Source organism: Schistocerca gregaria, chromosome 2 (genome assembly GCF_023897955.1).
Source record: "Schistocerca gregaria isolate iqSchGreg1 chromosome 2, iqSchGreg1.2, whole genome shotgun sequence".
In the NCBI taxonomy this organism is placed as follows: Eukaryota; Metazoa; Arthropoda; class Insecta; order Orthoptera; family Acrididae; genus Schistocerca; species Schistocerca gregaria.
Window position 1 is genome coordinate 408,760,450 of NC_064921.1, and position 16,461 is coordinate 408,776,910.

Sequence of the window (16,461 nt, forward strand, 5' to 3'; positions counted from 1 at the left end):
GTCCTCTGAAATACGTAATTCTTGTATTACCTGTGTCAGCTGTTCTTGTACTTCCCGGATTTCTCTTTGGTGTTGCGTATTAATTTGATTCTGATTTTGTTTTAATTTTCTAATTTGTTCGTTCTATGTCATTAAAGACTACTGGTTTTGTGTCATTCAGATTATCATCTACCTTCGTAGATAAATTATTTAGCTGATCCGAAAGTTCAACTACTTTATCTCATAATGAACTAATGTCCTCCATGTGTCTTTCTGAACCAATTTTCAGAGTATCTACTGTGTCCTTTAAGTTCGCTTGAGTTTTTGCAAGTTGCGTAACCGAATCGGTAGATGCAACTGAGTCAATTTTAGCTTGCAAGGTCTCATGATTTTCATGAACAATAGTTTGCAGTTCTTTTATGGCTGCTTCGTGATTCTGTAATGCATTTTCATGCCGCGAAAAAATAGGTTGGAAATGCTCACAAATTTGTGTTTTTACGTCATTACAGACTTTTTGACATTTCGATTCGATTTTATGTAATTCAGTAGTTAAATCTTCACGTGTTTGTTCAAGCGTATGTTCCACTGAGTCTAACTTTTGAAGCTTTTGTTCCATTGCATCTAACTTTTGAAGATTTTGTTCCATTGTGTCTAACTTTTGAAGATTTTGTTCCATTGTGTCTAACTTTTGAAGCTTTTGCTGTGTTTGTCTCTGATTTTGTTCCATTGTGCCATCTTTTGAAGCTTTTGCTGTGTTTGTCTCTGATTTTGTTCCATTGTGTCTAACTTCTGAAGATTTTGCCCCATTTGTTTCTGATTTTGTTCCATTTGTTGCATTAATTGCAATAATAATGTATTAGTGTCTGGAATCTGTTTTTCTATGCTTTTTGGCAGTGCATTTTCACCGGCAACATTTACATTTTGACAGGCAGAAAATGTGTCTTGACTCATTTGAGAAAACGGTGAGGACCCATAACCTAAGTCTACAGTATTTGCAATATCATGTTCTGTCATTTCGAATTCTTGAGGCGAGCTGTTGCCGACTGATCGATCGATAATTGTTCCCTGTTCACTACTTGTTTCATTGTCTACACCATTATTTGCCGCCCGCTCCATTTCCCTATGCACAATTACCAAATTACTACTTCGAATGTCTGTTACATAGTGGTGCTGATAAGCGACGCTCGTCGTCACTATTATTTCTCAGTTTACTTTGGAGCCTAGTGTTACGTTTTTCACACGCCATTAATGTCACAATATTTCACACGATAACACATAAAAGCACAATTTGAAGAGCAAGAATAAGAGAACACATTAACATAGCACTGAAAATAATATCTAGTTAATTGCAAGCGAAGCTGCGAAATATTTAGTGCAAATCTACATGCAAGCTACTACTGTTTTACTGTACAACAATAAAAGACTGCAACTACAAAGGAAATTCTTTCTATGATTACGCGCTAGCAATAAACAAAGGCTACACTAACTACACAAACTACAAGAAAAAATCAGAAGATTCCAGTGAGGTATCCTTGGCTAAGGGTCGACATATGAAACGTCCCCTTAGAAAAATTATACAAGACTGTGCTTAAACTGACACACAATAGTTTTTAGCGCAACGCAATCTGACTTTCAAAAATCCCTACGAAAGAATGGCCCTCACTAACATTAACCTATATGTTTCACAAATCACTTACCTCACAAAAATCTTCGTTACTCGAACTACTGCAATACAGGGAGCGCCACTACTGCCAGCTAACTAAAAGATTCAAACTACGGAAGTCACTAACTACTGATAGGCACAGTTAGCAAATGAAAGATTTTAATAGAGAACAAACAATGTATTTACCTTTATAGTCATAATATATATATCAGTTCATGAGACCAATTCTTACAAATTTCACAACTCCGCCATCTCTCTCCCCACGTCCACCACTGCTGGCGGCTCACCTCCAACTGCGCAACGCTACGGTCTGTTAGCATCCAGCTGCCGCTGCCCAACACTACAATGGCAGACAACAATGCAAACCAGCCACAGACTGCACACGGCACAGCCAGTGATTTTTATACAGAGCGCTACGTGGCGGCGGCGTTACCAATAAAAAAACCTAAACAGCCTACTTACAATTCTTGTGCCCTTCTGTTAAAATTTTGGTTCATGTCTTGTCTCATTTGTAGCAAAAATGCCATTATTGGACCCGTTTCGGATAGACTTCCGTGTGTATTTGTATTCGTTGTTAAAGGTTGTACATCTGAGTTCATTTGAACATCCTCAGACGATTGTAATCGTGTCCCCTCTTTTGTGGTTTCGGAATTTTTGTCAGTTAAACTGTGGTATCTGTTACGCAGATTGTGTAGCTGTGTACCGTTTGAATCTGTTTTGGCACGTAATGGAGTCACACTGTTTGACTGCATTATAGTGGTTTCGTTACTGAAACTATTATGTCTGCTACGCGTAATTTATGGCTGTGTAGCGTCTGTTGTACTTAAAAACAAATTATTTTGCACTAATGTCTCATTATCAGTTGGCATATCTGAAGTTGATTGTTCATCAAGAGATTCCATATTATTACTACTCTCGAATGTCTGTTCACCTAACGTTTCACTATCGGGTTTATCACACGTATTATTTCTGTCTATTCCTGAAAAGAATTTCTCGTCAGTATTTTTTACACTTTCATCACTTTAGAACGAGTAATTATTCTGCGGGACGTTGTCTATAATTAGCACATGCAACAAAATATATCACTGTTTAAAGCGGATTCAACACTGAACCAACAATTTTCAACGCAGAATCAATAGATCAAACAGAATTGCCGATGGACTGTGAATTAAAAGTATACAGTTTAGTATAAGCGTTGCGCCGCTTAACACTAGCTTATTCAAACAATTGTGAGAGTAAGTATATTCATTTTCACAGTAGATTCAGTAAAGAGTCTTACCGATTGGATGTCGCCAAGTGGAATCTTCCCGTCTCCTCTATACCTCTTTGGTAATTACGCAATAACCGTCTCCTCTATATCTCTTTTGTTACCCAATCTTCCCTTTTACGATAACCTACGTAACCTTCCCTTAGGATTTCTATCTCTTACTTAATAATAACAAATGAAATCTTCCCTTTTAAATTTATTCTCTTTCGCAATCTTCGCATATAAATTTAATTGCTGCTTTTTAAAAGTGATTTTCGGATTATTTCGACGAAACATAAAATGTGTCGTCGTCGTGTGGCCCTCACCCATGATCTGCAGTAACCCAAAACTGTTCCTTACCTTTTCTTTTACTGTTAATGGATCACCATCTGACTGCTACATCGAACTGCGACATAAATATACTTACTCTGGTTTACTATAATCTATTAACTGCTGGTGGGCTGTCATAATAAGTGGCTGTATTTATTGCCAAAGCTCACGTTATTCCTTACTAGCAAAGCTGACGTTATTCTTTAAATAATTTGACTGAAGTTACGTAATTCATAGTTGCACTTTTTCTTGACAACAATAAAACTTTCGCAACGTTTTATGTTGATGGTTTTTGGGATGGATTATAATCAGTAATGCAACATTGCTGGCAAAAATTAATTATATTCTGAAAACGCTTCAAATACCTGTATTTGCTGTTGGTAATGAAATGATTTTACAAACGTTCAAATGGGACTCACTTTTTACAATAATATTACAACTAGAAATGCCCAAACATACCTTCAGTAGTCTTGAGCTTTGCAAAGAAAATAATTTAATAACATTAGTTTCTCTGATGATAATAGTTAGTTGATGTCTCTGTACATCCTTTTATAATCTCTTGTAAATCATAGCTCGTGCCTGGCAGGCACACCGCTTCTCTCAACCTCTCGCTTCAGACCTGCTACCAACTCGCTTCACATCTCGCTTACTACTGACTTCCTACGAACGCTAAATTGCGGTCTCTCGTGCCAACAATGCTTTCTGGTGCAGACAATCTCTGCTATCATTACATTCCCGCTCTCTTCTTAAAATGTATCCATACGCGGTCTCACCCGCCCTTTTTAAAATTATATCAATTTGCGATCTCTCTTGTCAACAGTACTTTGGTGCAGACATTCCCTGCTTCCACAATTATTTCCAACATGACAAATATTAGTTATTCCTACTTAATCTTGTTAATAAAATATAAACATCTTTCATAAATTGTGATTTGACAATAGACTATAGAAATATACACGTCTTACAACAGTAACTGAAAATGAAAAACATATAAATTCCAGTATTTCAATTTTTGCTTTGATTCCTACTTTTATACTTTAGAAGCACCAGCACATTCAAGTGATACCTATCACAAAAACATCCGAAGTACAAAAATTCTATGCACCACGAGGAATGTACGAAGACATATATGCCACAGCTGGATGTTTTAGAAAGTCATTGTGAGAAGCAACTTCGTTAACGTTACTAAATACCGTGTGATCTAGAGCTAATTTCGTGGCAAACTACGCATATCGAAGCATTTTCTCGAAGGGTGCAGCCTTTTACTTCCACAAGTTGACACCCTCCGAAAAGCTTTTACCAACAGTCGGTGTTTGTCTCCAACAAGTCAGTGCCAACTTTGTTCCTCGAGCCCAACAAGACGACATCGGAATGAGCACGTAACAGCCACAAAATCTCTAAAGTTAGCGAAAGAAATGTTTCATCAGTTTCTGAACTTTGGGACTTCACGAAAAAATGTAACCATTTCTGTACATCAAATAGTAAAGGGTAATACCTGCTGGACCACTCTGTCAAAGGCTGAGTGTGAACATGAGTAGTCCCATTGGGACTGTGTCTATACTTAACTAAGTGTTTTCAATGTTTTAACTTACATTTATTGCATTGAAGATGACCATACAGTGACCGAAATCTGGATCTTCAATTAACGTTAGTTGCGAGTGACTGCTGCATCCTTTACTACTTGAAATAAATACAGCTACTGGACACATCTGCTTCCACATGAAATCAAACCTGATATCTCTACATTAGTAATTCGTGGGTTGGGCCAAACGATCTCTCATATAATTGGCCTTTGTCGATAAATGCCGATGTTCTCATTAAAAGTAATTTTTCCACAATGTACGCCCTTCTGTCAACCCAGTGATGCGTGACAGGAGAACAATTACATCCGCCGGTTAGGCTACAGAAGTGACCCAGCGTCATCACGCAGAAAAGAGAAATCACAAAGAAATGCAATTAAAAGTTACACATCTTTCTCCAAGATCAACTGCTGGCTCAAGCTTTCGAGAAAATGATTCGATATGCTTGGTTTCCGACTACATTATCTCCAGATCATGGTGTTATCGAGGCTGCATTTTGCGTAGTTTCGACTGAGTCAGGTTCAAATGGTTCAAATGACTCTGAGCACTATGGGACTCAACTGCTGTGGTCATTAGTCCCCTAGAACTTAGAACTACTTAAACCTAACTAACCTAAGGACATCACACACATCCATGCCCGAGGCAGGATTCGAACCTGCGATCGTAGCAGTCACGCGGTTCCGGACTGAGCGCCTTAACCGCGACACCACCGCGGCCGGCGACTGAGTCAGGAAGCGACCATTTAAGGCTTCTCATTGTAAGTATGGATAGTACAGCGGGAACTTCTAGTGTAAATAAGACTTGCTATTAAAAAAAGAGGAATGTTCCCTGAAGCAGAAGTATTCAAATACTTAGGAAATAGTGACTATAGGAATGATTTTTCCGAGGTCGTAGATTCTTGATCAAGTTGAGAGTCGGAAGAAAATACTGTGGAGAGTGTTACGGACTGTAGTATCGCTGAAGAGACTTCACCAAATTATCAATCTATGAACATATACATGTTTTCCGACCATAGCCAATGGAGTGACGCAGATACGATGAAGAAATTTATTTTTGTGAAGCTAAGTATGGAGAAACCTTCAGACATTTTTCTAATGATAGAGCCTAATAATATTCTTCATAAAGTAGTTTAGCAACAGATTTGCAACGTAGGTGTTTCTCCGTTCACAAACGTCCAGTAATTCATATATCACTCAATGGACAGACAGGACTTCGGAAAGATAAAACACACTTTTTAGTGTTGCTTCTCGATAACGTTATCACATCCCCGACCAATATTAATGACTACTTGAAAACTGATCTTCTATTAAGAAGTTTATGTGTAGAAACAGGTGTTCCCCTATTTTGAAATGCCTAAATTTTTACATTTGAAAGCTGAGAACGAAACGACCACTTAGTATAAATTAGTTCTGTCATTCACTACTTCAACTCCAGATTAGAACACGTCTGTTATTCCGTTATAGAACTGTCCTTGGTCGTTTGAACTGAAGCAGTGCATCGAAAATGGTCCTCGTAAATATAGAATTAAGCTGTATATGCTCACAGAAGAAATGACTATTCAAGTATGCATCGGGCCATTCAGATTCAGGTCTTTCGTAATTTTCCTAAGTCACTCCATGCAAATGCCAGGATGATTCCTTTCAAAGGAAGTTTCCGTAATTGGGAACACTTTGCATAGGAAGCCTGAGACCAGCTGGAAAACCATCCAAAATAAAACGTGAGTTCAAAGGTAAGCCGGCCGGGGTGGCCGAGGGGTTTTAGGCGCTACAGTCTGAAACCGCGAGACTACTACGGTAGCAGGTTCGAACCCTGCCTCGGGCATGGATGCGTATGATGTCATTAGGTTAGTTAGGTTTAAGTAGTTCTAAGTTCTAGGGGACTGATTACCTCAGAAGTTAAGTCCCATAATGCTCAGAGCCATTTGAACCTTTTTTTTCTTTTTTTTGCGAAGGTAAAGGAAGGGGACGATAGGTACGTGTTTTGCACTTGTAAAATAAAGTGACAAATTGGACCTTTCTACATCACCACCGAATTTAAAAATGAACTGGGTACTGTTACGAATAAAAGACGAGGCTAAATGAAGAAGTCTATAAGTATAATAGGTTAAAACACGTCCCTCACAGAGCTCGAACCCAGGTGTCCTGCTCACTAGGCAAATGCACTAACCACTACGCCTCCCTGGCACAGTTCATGTCTGGAACTGACCGTCAAGACCAGATGATGGCATATTACACTTCCTACTGAAAAACCATAACAGAAGGAAGACAAACATCGATTGGACTATATAGCACAGGGTCACATTCGAGGTGGTGAGGTGAATAAATTTCAAATTATAAAATACTGGACTACGACTGAGCATATCGATAAAAACTCTTGCTGATCGTGACCGAGGCGTCGATCGTAATTAAGAGACCCATAGAACTGGGAGGTTCCATCTCTTCCGATGATCTTAACTGGGTAAGGATCCTAGACTGATGAACAACATTCAAGAACTGGTCAAACAGGTGTTTTGTAAGCTACGCTTTTCGAGGATGGGTTACATTTCCTTAAGATTCTTCCTATTACTCTCACCTGTGCATCTCCTTTTTCTGCTATTAAATGCATGTATTCATTCCACACCAGGGCGCTCCAGGCGGCTACATTTACATATTTTACTGTTGCTATTGATTCCACTGAGTTTTCTCCAATACCATAATCGAACAGTAGCGAATCGCTCTGCCTATTTACGTGCAGTATGTGACATTTATTTACGTTCAAACTGCCTGCTCCTGGTTCGATCATCGACCCTTGTTACGGATTCTGGTACTACTGTTTACTACCTTCCTGTGGACAGCAGAGGCGTTTCAAAAAGCTTCATGGAGCTTTTACCGTTATCCGCTAGATCATTCCATCATCAGGTGATCTGTTTGGAAAGAAAGGGAAAGGGGGTCAACTGAGGAGTTACTATGTAACATATTTGAAGCACATTTGTGACTTAGTTTCCTAGTATTTTGCTATCCCTCTTTTTTTTCTTTTTCGTTAATCACATCATCTGATGACAGCCGAGCCTGGTGTCCTAATGGTGAAGGGCATATCTTGAAACCGAGAAGTCGCGGAATCGAATTCCGATCCGTCTGCCTTTAATCATGCTTACACCTCTCAAGTATCGGTGTGCTGACGACATGCCCCTCTACATGCACATCCAGTGACGCCTGTGGGCTGAGGATGACACGGCGACCGGGTTGGTACCGTTGGGCCTTAATGGCTTGTTCACGAGGAGTTTAGTTTTTAATCTCTCAACTATATGAGAAGTCGTCACTGTCTCGGATTGCACGTTAAACCGTTGTTCCCTTTCCCCGACTGGATAACTGATGTAGTACTGAGATATGCCAGTGGCCGCACTGGCGTCCACTATGACTCGTCCATTGAGCCACACGCATTCTGATGGTGATTTGGTAAAAAGTCGAAACCAGTAATGAGGTCACTTATGTGAGCTAAAGCTAAAATATAATTTTTATTTAAATTAGGAATAGTTCACTAGAATTCCTCAAAGGAAGACACTTAAAGTATCTAGTACGGAAATATATTTCTTGTCTTATTACCTGAACATGCTTTGGAGAAGTTTCTCCATCTTCAGTGGGTTCATATATTCTCTGTTAAATGCCATATAAAGAATTTGTGCATTATAATACATAAAGGTTTTTGTTATTATGGTATTTGCATCAATCAAAGTACTAGCAGAAATTTTAACAGGAAAAATAAATATGTATCTTAGTATTACATATTGGTTTCACTTGCGTTTCTGATATTTGCAGCCCAGCTGTAATTATTGTCTCGCAGAATGTCATATCCAATCAGTAACAATAATCAATGTTTTGTTACATAATTCGCCATATTTTAGTCCCAATTGTCAATACTTTCTCTCTTTTTCCTTTTTATAACACTAGTGTAATTGCATTATGTAGTTAACACAGATTTGCAGTTTTACTGTTTGGCTGTTGCTTTTTAGGTTACTCTAGAAGTTTATGCTGATTTAGGCTTTGAGAAATGGTGAGCTTTGTTAAATGGTGAGCGGGAAGGGGGGGGGGGGGGGAGACAGACCATGTATGTAAATGTGTGTACTTACATCTTGTAAATGTCGCGTTTACGTGCTCCTACAGCAGAGCCTGGCACGACATGCCAAACATCACGGGGGCTGCCTGTGTGGGCAGCGTGCCAGTCACTGCTCGGCCTGTCTCGGCTTTTGTCGTTCCTTCCCGTAAGGGCTCGGTATAGTGCGACATTTCATTTGGTGTTTCGGGTGTGGCATTTTTCGGTTGGCACACCTCTCTTCACTTCGGCAGAATTGTGGTGTCAGCGCTGTTTGATCGTGATATGAAGGACGTTCAAAGGTTCAGTAGATGTCTACACAAAAAAGGCAGTCTAGCGATCTATCGTCGAAGCCTCTAAAAATGAATGGGAATGACAGAAGAAAGGGATGAGAATATAAGTCGCATAAGTGATGGGTACTAAAAATTTGCTATGAAGGATATTGCAATACCATGCAGAAAGAATTTAAAAATTTAGTTGACAATGAAAGAGAAAAGTGTTAAAACGATCGACAGATCAAGAAGTTGTAAGTCTTCAGGCATGTAGAACTTGAAGAAATTTGTGGTATGAAATGTAAACTTTATGAAGTAGCATGCATTATTCCACCGATATTTGTAACATTTTTCGATGGAAATAAACAGTGTGGAGACTTAATATATTACTGCAAAGTACGTCAAGGCGCATGTCCGGAACGATTTTTCAATTTAAAACTCGCTGCTGTTGGATTTATGAAGGAAAAGCCAGTGCAGGAATGAAAATTAGAACGTACGAAATTGATTTCTGGCCTCACATGTTAAACAGACTTGACTGCACACAGCCCACAGTAAGACACTGAAAGATGAGAAACAACTTCTTTGTGATTTGGTGAGGAGGTACCTAAAATGAAAATCGCTTCATATAGGGGACACATTCTGACAAACGCAATCCAATTCCATAACCTCAATGTCATTAAAGAAAACGCGAGGTTTTAAAGAACTCGTCACGGCCTTGCGAGAATTACAAGGATAGTTTTCTAAAGGTTTTGAAGAACTGTCAGTCTCACGTCTGTTTTCGAGACCGTTTGCGGTTTTGAAAAATCCCCTGTGAGGATGTAACTGATTGACCTTCAAGGCACTACCTGTTTTAATGATAAATAATTTTAGGTTAAAACTGAGCAGGGAGGCTACATTGTTTTCTGCAGGTTGAATTTCCATGTCTCGATAATTATGTGCAAAACTGCTATAATATTTCGATCGAAATTTCGTGCGGCAACTTGAGGGCGAACATCTATGAAATTATCTGCTTCTGTCTGTATGCCGACAACTTGCTTCCTCATCTGTTCTGACACCCTGAGTGCCCTTCAGACCATGCAACACTTGTACCCAGCGGATACGGTCGTCCAGAACATCCATGATGCCCTACTCCACCTGCAAAAGCAGGGTAAGGAGGTTTCTTTCTGCTGGGTGCCGGGGCACGTGCGTATTAGGGGAAACGAACTGGCGGATGTGGCTGCCAAAGATGCATGTTCCCTCCCTCACGTTGTTGAATGTGCCGTCCCCCTCCATGCTGTAACCTCCCTTTTCCGTTTTCGTGTTATGCGTCAATGGGAAGAGGAGTGGTTGGCAGTCGGTGAAAATAAGCTGCGTCTGGTCAAGGCCACCACGCGGCCATGGCGTACGTCCTACCAGTCATGCAGGCGGGATGAGGTTCTCCTCACTCGCCTCCGCATCGGGCATAGTGCCTTAACGCATGGTTTTTTACTCCGGCGGGAGGAGCCCCCAATCTGCAGTGCTTGTGGCGTCCAGATTACTGTCCGCCACATTTTACTTGACTGTCTTTCATTCTCTGACCAGAGGGCGGTGGTTTCTTTGCCACCGGATTTGCCCTCTATTTTGCAAGACGACGCAACGACTGTGGTTAAGGTCTTACGGTTTTGTGTCCTGTCCAATTTGTTGCCTCGGATTTTAGGGAGAGGGTTTTAATGTGCTGCTGGGTGACTGGCTCACCCAGGTTTTAGGTAAGAGGTCCGCCAGTCACGATTACCTCCTTGTTTCCCTTCGGTTTCTGTTCTCTTTTCCTTGTGTTCCCTTTCCTTTTTTAGTGTGTTCCTTCTCCTCTTGTTTTGCCTCTGTATGTGGGGCTTTGAAACTGCGTCAGGTCTGTGTCTTTTAGCCATTCTCCTTGATCGCTGTTCGTCTTACTCCCTTCACTGCATATGTTCCTGTTTTTGTGTGTTTGGGCGCTGATGACCACGCTGTTTAGCGCCCGTCAACCTCAAACACACACACACACACACACACAACTTGCATCAGATAAAAATTACTTCTTCATTGCACCAAAAACGATTAAATAATACTGAAAATTTGTTGTTTTTTTTTTCGTGATCTATGTTACTGCGAAACGTGAAATACAAAATCGAGTGGTATACCATTTAAATGCTGTGCGTTTGCAGTTTTCCCCTCTTTCCCCTACTCGCTCTCAGACACCGTGCAGCAAGACCGAGAAATATGGCACTCAGGCCATTCGCAGTGCGCAGTTATTTCCATACTATCTACATATACTTCCATCACTGAAAGTATTTTTCCACATTTAATCGTATATTTCACATCTTACAAGACAAACTCTTGCCCGCCCCTGTCAGTAGACAGTTGAGTGGAGCTTCCTAACAAACACTGTTTCACTGTTTGTGCAATGTTCACTTGTTCTGCCATCTTGTCCTGTGTGTTCTGGGCGGGAATTTTCAATTTTGCAATGCCATTGGGCTCTGGGAGGTGTGTCTCTTTATTCCTCTCCGTCCCCCCCTCCCCACCATCTCTCTCTCTTTCTCTCTCTCTCTCTGTGTGTGTGTGTATTTTGATCCTATGATACTTCTTGTAATGCTGATAACAGGGTTCCACTGTGTAATGCTGTGTATTCATTCATATGTTACCGATTTAATTACACACATCTTCCATGTGACATTCGCAGGCGTAGTTACTTCCATACTGGCTACGTACACTTCCATCATTAATTATTTTTTCACATTTAATTGTGTATTTTACTTTGAAAATTTTCTCTTTCTCTACTGCGTCACTTTGTAACATTTCTTCTGTGTTCGTTACGTGCAGCTGCGGACTCCCAGGGGTCTCTCTCAAATTACTTTTTCCTCTGAAACATCGGAAGACTCAACTGGAGGTGGCAGGCAGCCCCAGGCTGGTGGAGCGCTTCGCAAACAGCCGCGCCTTTTATTCGATCAGCCAGCCTCGGGTAATCACATTTGATTTCAGCGGGGCCTACCTCTGCCACCGTCTCCAGCACTCGTAGCGTTCTCGATCATTCCAGCAGCGTTCCAGTGTGCCGTCCTGGAAGGGGTTCTGACAGTCTGTTCGTAAATCTCATAATGTCCCGTACTCGCTCACAGTCCTGATTTCACGTTCACCGTAGTCCAGCTGTATCTGCCAATATTTGAAATACAAGCCTGTGGAACTACACACAGAGGGCTACTGCGTATGTGTGTCTGATCCATTAGTTATCGTTTGGCTTCTATCGTAGATTTCTAAGAATCAAAACCTCAGTTGCTCTTACAACGCCAACTTATCTGTCCCAAAAGCTATATCACACCTTCCATTAACGTATCTTATGGCAAGAGCTTTATATAGGCTTCCTTATCTAATATCAGTACCTTTGTACTCCATACGTAATGTTGCTACTTAATTTTAACACTCTTCCACAGCACCGAATTTCAAATGCTTCCCTTTTCTTCTTCAACTTCCCCACAGTCAACGCTTAGCATCGGTACACTTCTTGTTCTGAGACCATGATTCAAGAATTTCTCCACAACTTCATATCGATAGCTGATTAAAAAAAAAAGTTCCTTCTGATCTCAAATCTGTTTCGAAGACCGTGAAATTTTGATGTTAACTAAGTTGCACATTTCTTCATCACGTTCGCTTTACCTTTGATCACTCTTCATTCTAAGCATCATCTTCACCTGCGCCCAGAAAGGCTATCTTGTCGGCGCACATTATTTCCTCTTACACTTTTATTCCAGTTTTGAAATTTTCTTTTAGTTTTCATTGCATCGAAGGTATGAAAGTTAAGCAACAGCGGTGTTAGATTGTAATCATGCTTTACGTGCTTCTGTCATTTTTACCTATTCTTATTGCTCTTACCTTTTTATATGTTACAGCTTGTTTGGTCGTCTCTGTGATTCGTATCCACTCGTATCAGGATCTTATTCCATTTGACAATTTATAAACATTAATTTACGTCCACAATTGCTACGAAGATACTGTGATTTTCTCTTCACTTCTGCGACTGGTGCCCTCTTCTGCTCCGATATGATCTACCCAGCTCTTCCGTGGTCTTCTGGGATCTCCTTTCGTTTTCAGTTTCTACTTCAATATCAGTTTTCTTAACCACTTCCTCTGACATCATGTCAATATGTTCTAATCATTTTACTCTGTTTTGTTTTATTAATTCTTTTACTGAATAAATTCCCTACCCAGCGGAGAGAGTCTTTATTTCTTATCTGACCCCACAGATTACAGTCTTTCATTTCAGTGGCTTTTATAGATATTTTGTCACGCTTTCTTATTCCCACAACTCTGAGCCACATGTAAAAACAGGTGTAGTCGTCAGTTTATAATAATGTTTTTCTTTTGTTTTTTCTGCACTTTCTTAGCTAATATTCTACGTATTTTACTGTACATTGTCTAATATTTATTGGATTTCACACCTGAAACTTAGCAACACTTATGAGTAGCCCGAATCACTTCATCTGTTGTGTTGACACGAACGATCCTCCACAAGAGTGATCTGTGCGGGCTGTGAAGAGAGTTCTAGTCTCCCTGCAGCCAGTGGGTTTATTAACGGACGAACCGGTTACACTTCAACTCTTACCGGAAGTCAGCAAAAATGTAATTCGTGCCCCTAGTCTACGAGCGATCGAAATGTATTACATACTATTCTTTATTTGTGAAACTGTTTTATTGGATGTGTGAATTGTTTTGCATGTGGATTTGTATGATGCGAGCACATGACTTCGTGACGGGAATCGTTTACCTGCTTTAAAATAACTGGCATCCGTTTTGAAACCTCGACTACGTCACTTAATATTCTGCCTGAGCCTCAATATGCGAGTCGCATATAGTAGCAAACTATTTCAGTTCACAGTACCTCAACAAGATATTACGCCTAATATTACTGCGCTGAGTAACTGTTTGAAGTGGAGAAGTCACTTCAAACTTGCGATCTTTTCCGATGCGTTAAGGATACAGGGTACTTACAAATGGTGCAAAAATCGAAAATTTTTGACTTTATTAGATTGTGTAGTCTTTCCTGATGGCATTGATATATACATTATAGGGTTCCAAAGAAAAATGACCTATGTATACTAAATTTTAAAGTTATGGTCATGTATGCTGCCACGTCCCCTTTATTTCTGTTACAGAAACCAATATTATTTCGAAAAGAACTGTGAACTTTCTGTTTCCAGCGATTATACGTATGATACATTGTATATGTTGGTAACAGTGAAGGTTTCTAGTGTCTGTAAATAATTATCTTTGCTAGTATTTGCTTTTGTTTCGCTGAAGCAGTTTGTTCTCGTGGCACTGAACGTTTGTTGCCCAAGTACTACGTATATTTGTGGAAGTACGTATCCCTTAATGTGCAACAAATACGAATTATGCCACGCATCAAGAAATTCAATAAAAGGAAATTCCATGGTAACCAGTTCACAAACAAAGCAAGCCACACTGTTGAAAGTAGCCTGTGTGTCAGTTCTTCAGGGAAGAAACTCCCACTTGGCACGCCTCCTGGTGATTCAAATTTTTGTGTTAACAGTGATGCTATTTGTAGTGGATTTGTTGTTGTTGATGTAGGCATCTTATCTTCTTTGATAACAATGTGATGGTGTAGGCATCTGGAAATAACTGAACAACAAAGTAGCAGGAAGGGTTTAGCTTCAAAATTAGTTGTTCTGCCTAGATCCTGCAATAAATCTACTTCGAAAATAACTTCAAACATTTGTGCATAATTCATATGATGTGAATTTGAAGTTAGAGTATGCAATGCGTGCAATAGGAAAAAGGAAAAAAGGCTGCTCAAACGTTTTGTGGTTTGATGGACCTTCCTCCTCCTCCCAGTAGGTTCAGCAAGTACATAAAAATACTTTTAGGTACCTTGACGGTTGTGTCTAAGGCATCTATGAAACGTACAGTGGAAGAAACTGTAAATATTAGTGCAGGGACATGGCTGTTGCACTCGATGTGACATGGCAACGCCGAGGACATCGTGCCTTGAATGCTGTTGTAAGTGCTACTTATCTGAGAATGGAAAAGTTGTTGATCTTGAGTGCTTATCTAAGTACTGCCGCACCTGCCATGGTAACACTGATACACATATTGAACATCAGTATTCTAAGGATTTCGATGGTGCCCGTGGAGGTACGGAGTGTGATGGAGCTCTAAAAATATTTCAAAGGTAGGTGCCCGTTCATAACGTTAGATATACGAAGGACCTAGGCGATGGGGACTCTTAAATCTTTCAATAAAATTAATGAATTCAGTGTGTATGGTGATATGTTGGTAACAAAACTGAAGTGTCGTGGAAATGTGTGAAAGAGGATGGGTGCTAGATTGAGAAAAATACGAAGACAAATGAAAAGAAAGTTGCTATCTGATGGAAAATCTCTGTCCGCCCGAGGCAGATTGACAAAAACTGAAATAGACCTTCCTCAGAGTTATTATGGACTGGCCATTAGACGAACTGCACCTCTGAATGAAGTTACAGCAATGAGAAAAGCTGCATGGACCACCTACTTTCATAACTTGTCCACAGATGACCACCCTGTTCATGAACTGTGCCCTAATGGAGTAGATTCTTGGTGTGGTTACCAAAAAGCAAAAGAAAGTGGTCAAATATACCGTCATAAGCTTTCTTTCAGTAGCACAAGTTTATATGCCAACTATCTCTGCAGATGACGAAGAAACTGAAGAACTGTATGATGAAATAAAAGAAATTATTCAGATAGTGAAGGGTGATGAAAATTTAAGAGCCATGGGTGACTGTAATTCGGTAGTAGGAAAAGGCGGAGAAGGAAACGTAGTAGATGAATATGGATTGGGGAAAAGAAATGGAAGAGGAAGCCGCCTGGTAGAATTTTGCACAGAACACAATTTAATCATAGCTAACACTTGATTCAAGAATCATAAAAGAAGGTTTTATACATGGAAGAAGCCTGGAGATACTGAGAGTTTTCAGATAGATTATATAATGGTAAGACAGAGATTTAGGAACCAGGTTTTAAATTGTAAGACATTTCTAGGGGCAGATGTGGACTCTGACCACAATCTATTGGTTATGACCTGCAGATTAAAACTGAAGAAACTGCAAAATGGTGGGAATTTAAGGAGATGGGACCTGGATAAACTGAAAGAACCAGAGGTTGTACAGAGTTTCAGGGAGAGCATAAGGGAACAATTGACAGGAATGTGGGAAACAAATACAGTAGAAGAAGAATGGGTAGCTTTGAGGGATAAAGTAGTGAAGGCAGCAGAGGACCAAGTAGGTAAAAAGACGAGGACTAGTAGAAATCCTTGGGTGACACAAGAAATACTGAATTTAATTGATGA